Genomic DNA, 4,353 nt, shown 5'->3' with positions numbered 1-4,353 from the left:
TACAGTCAATAGTAACTTAGTCACTTTTTTCTACTCGGGAAACTGCTCTTCTTTACATTTCATCTGTCAATTTGAGACCACTATATTTTGCAAATAAATTTTGTAGTATTTGTATCTGCTTTTATAGTAAGTAAATGTCAATTTAACGACCAAAATATGATACGAGATAAGATATGAGATTAAAACTATTAAAAATAGAATCTTTTCCTGATTCAATGATAAAAAATTTTTTATTGGTGTCTATTTTATTATAATGTTGACTTGATTTCTCTTGATTTTTGAACATCCCGAAAATATCAAAAATATTGAATTCCGGTCATATTTGTTCAAAAAAAACTGCGAATTTAATAATGAGTCAAGGATTAGAAATATTTTCTGTTTTTCTTCATTATTTTATAATTGGAGCAATTAGTATTTTATAATTAGTTGAAAATATATTTTTTCAAGTTTGTATAAAAAAATATGTAATTCATATTACAATGGACATTCGTATCTCCCATCAACAAAAATACATAGTTTTAATTTCCCTCGGCAATTGCAGTTATAAGGGTATTTTGAATCACAACTTCCCGTTGTATATGTTCCAGATTTAGTGCAAAAATTTCTACACATCGTATTTCTGCTGTCTAACGGCAAGTTTTGATCATTACACTTTGGAAATTTAAAAGGAGCTATCACTGTTTCTTGGGCTGCAAAAATTCATAAAAAAGCACACGTTGACTAAAATAATTAAATGTTTCGTTTAAATTCCACTTTTTACATTTGAAATTTAAGATATTATGAATTGTTCTTTCTAAAAAAAAAATATTATGATTTCAAGAAACTTTACCTAACGCTTCAATAGACAAAGCCATCACGATAAAGGCAACGAAAACTGGCAGCACTTTGATATTCATTGTTAAAATGTGTTAAATTCGACTTTGCAATGGATAATATCGTATTTGCGTCTACTTTTATAGACACGAATGGCTGTCAGATCGCAAAAATGAGATAACAGAATCTTACATTCATAAGACTAACTTTTTCGCACATCTTCCAAATGTCTTCTTCTTCCCGTGTGCAAAAGAAGTGACTGACTGATGACTGGTTGACTGAAATACAATGAAAGTGAATTTTATAAACTGTAGCCGTTTAATGAGTTGACTAAATTCGTCTATTCATCCGATTTCAAACAGACGGTTATTTTAGGATGTTAGATATTAAGTCAAAAACGTGCCAAATTAGGTAACTGACAGTAATTTTGCACACGGGTACTGAATGAAGAAAATTAGATATGTTGATAAATAACCTCATGACATCAAGAAGCACATTTAGTGATAAGTCAACTTGCGAAATCACAATAATACAAAACACATGTACATTTCTATTTCGTGCTCTACTGCGGCATTCAAAACAATGTGTTTATTGCTTTACGAAATAAATATAAAAGGTTCACGATAAAAATGAGCTCACTTCAATGTCGATCAGGCATATCTGTCATACAAAAATTCAAATTGTTGTCCATTCATTCAAAAGCTGTATCCGTGTGCACGAAAAAATTATTACAAAATATGTCGAAATCACGAATTGAGAGATTATACCATTTATACGAACGTCATTGTGTTTTTGATTATAAACTATGACACATTCTCATTCAATTCATTTGAAAGTATGGAATGGCTGGGCAGACAGGGAGGGATGAGGAGAAATTATCCCTCTCTCATCAAATTTTCGCATTACCTCTTTATAAAATTCACGATATGGGATAGAATTTTTCTCATTTTGCTAGGATTTTACCCCCCTCCCTCCCTTATTTCCCGAAAATACTTTTTCCTGGATGAACATTTTCCGGTGTACTAAGAACTTTATAGATTTTTAATTATGATTACGCGTAGAAAAACACTTTTTTTGTGGTCATTTTAGAATATTGGGATGATTACAATGCTTTACTACACAGGGCGGTGCGTGAGGAAAAGTAATAAAAAATGAGCGGGGATTTTTTTTAAGTTATCACAAATGATCCATTTAATTAGTTAATAGTATAATTTGCTTTTAATCGCTTTACATTGTGAAAAAGTGAATCTTTATTTAATTTTAAATTGACATTTCATAGGATTCGTTTGAGCTCAAAGTGTTTTCAAGTGCATTATTGGAGTGTCCTTCTGATTTATCATTGAAAACACTAAATATATGTTTCAATTTTATATACATGTCCAGCTCCCGCCGACATTGGTAATGGTACATTTTTTATACTTTGTTTGGCAAACGCAATTGTAAGGGTATGCCACATTACATGCTCCGGATAGATATGCACCCGTATCTTGGCAAAATTTTATACACATTAAATTTCTGCTTGTTGGTGGCAGATTCAGGTTATCGCACATTGGAACTTTAAATGGAACAGTCCATGAATCTTGAGCTGTAAATATATTAAATAGAAAGCACCAGTGACCGGTTCGCGCATATTTCTATGCTTGCCTAAATACGCTAGGTAGCATAGATATGCCAAGCATAGCCGCAAACGCAACCGACGCATCGCCGTTCACTCTATATGAACAATGCACATGTTCGTTTATGCAGACGACCGTGCGCATACAATATAGCTCGAATCGAATGGCGACGGGTGAGTTGCGGCTTGCGCCTCCGCTATGCTTAGCATAGCTATCAGGCATTGAAATATGCGCGAACCGGTCACTGGAAAGCACAAAAACAAAAGTTAATTAAAGTCACAAATGGATATATAGAATTTTTATATTTGAAAATTACACAATTATTTGAATTCTCTAGAATAAATACAGCGTATGATACGGTCGCACACCAAAGTTTGTTTTTACATACATTTTTTGCTGTATTTTGTATGACGGTGTTTCGCTTTGAAATGCAACCTTTCCATACGCTGTTTTTATTCTATAGCAATCATTTGTTCTTCAATGTTAAAGAATTTTGATTTGAAAAATATTACCTAATGCTTCAGTAGAAAAAGCCACCACGATAAAGGCAACGAAAATTGGCACCACTTTCAAATTCATCGTTAAAATTGTGATCAATACCTGAGAATAGTCGACTTTGCAATGGATTCTATCATATTTGCGTCTACTTTTATAGCAAGTAATGGCATTCAGATCGCAAAAATGTGATACGGGATAAGAAGTGAGATTAAATTTAAAAAAAAAAAACATATTAGAAAAGGGGATTTTTTAAAGATAAAGATTTCAATGATCTCTTTAATTATTTTATTTGGCTTTTTATTATTCTTCATTTTAAAAAGAATAAAAAACATAGTTGAGTTCAATTTTTGTTAAAGATGATTTTATAGATTTCGGATTTGCTCAAAATATTTTTCATCTGCATTATTGGACTCTAATAATGTGATTCTTCATTCCGCATGTTGAAGTACATGAATTTCAAGACGAAAAATTATTATATTCGATCAATTAATTTGAGCTCATGAACAGAAGCAATTTGCCACTGACTCTAAGTGACCCAATGTAAAGTGAAAAGCATCCGACATATTCGAAAATTGAATATCATCGATACTTCATGCCATCTTAGTCAGTGTCTCAACATTGTCCATAGTTTATTTAATTATAATTGTATTCTACAGTGAGCATGACATAAAAATGTCAGCAATATAATGAATTTAAATTGAATTATAACAGCAGATAATCGCATCAAATGAGCAACAAAAGCGATTTCATTTCGTTACTTGGTTGCGATTCTCCGTTTTGCAAATTCAATTCAATCCTCTTCTTTTGCATTCTGTTTAAATTTCCAAGCACCCGGGCTATCATCCATATTGCAATTGGCAGAGTAGAAACAGAGGGGGATAGAAATGCGATTTTCATCGTTTTGTTTGGCTCACTTGAAAATAATATAATGAACACATTTTGCGCTGAAGCAACCAACATACTCGCCATTATAATTGGCGGCAATTGAGCACTCCTGTTAAATGGCACGGAATCATGGAATCCACACTGTGAATTGAACGGCGCCGCAAGCAGTTTTTTTTTCTTTGTCCATCGTATCTTTGCTATACAACGTGAATTGTCGATATTTAAATAAATTTGGTGGCTTTTTCCAATTTCTGCTTTACGATTTGTATTCGCGTTAACACACTCATCTCACTCTTCCGCTTTTATTTTTCTCTTTCTTGCCATATCTCTTCTTTTATATCGTTGTTAAATTCATGCAACATATAACTACAATCGAGTAGAGAGTAGATTGTTTCTTTTTTTATGTTTATTAAGTGACTCAAATTTAATGAACTCATATCAAGTGATGAGATACATAAACTGTTCTAAATATCAATGAAACAAAGAGAAATCGTCACACACACACACACACACACAAATTGTCAATAGTCCAAAAGAAAAT

General features: G+C 32.3%; 1 long non-coding RNA gene across 1 annotated transcript; it reads right to left on the bottom strand.

Annotated features, from left to right (window-relative positions):
* Positions 1-2,039: 2,039 nt before the first annotated feature.
* LOC116347103 lies at positions 2,040-3,044 on the bottom strand. Its single transcript, XR_004201652.1, has 2 exons — positions 2,942-3,044; positions 2,040-2,398 (listed from the first exon to the last, which is right to left on the bottom strand). It is a non-coding gene; the product is annotated as an uncharacterized LOC116347103 (long non-coding RNA).
* Between the last annotated feature and the right edge of the window lie 1,309 nt (positions 3,045-4,353).

Source organism: Contarinia nasturtii, unplaced genomic scaffold (genome assembly GCF_009176525.2).
Source record: "Contarinia nasturtii isolate CC-2019 unplaced genomic scaffold, AAFC_CNas_1.1 Cnas_scaffold_1699, whole genome shotgun sequence".
Classification (NCBI taxonomy): Eukaryota; Metazoa; Arthropoda; class Insecta; order Diptera; family Cecidomyiidae; genus Contarinia; species Contarinia nasturtii.
The sequence above is the reverse complement of the archived record's forward strand: the minus strand, read 5'-3'. Positions and strand labels throughout refer to the sequence as shown.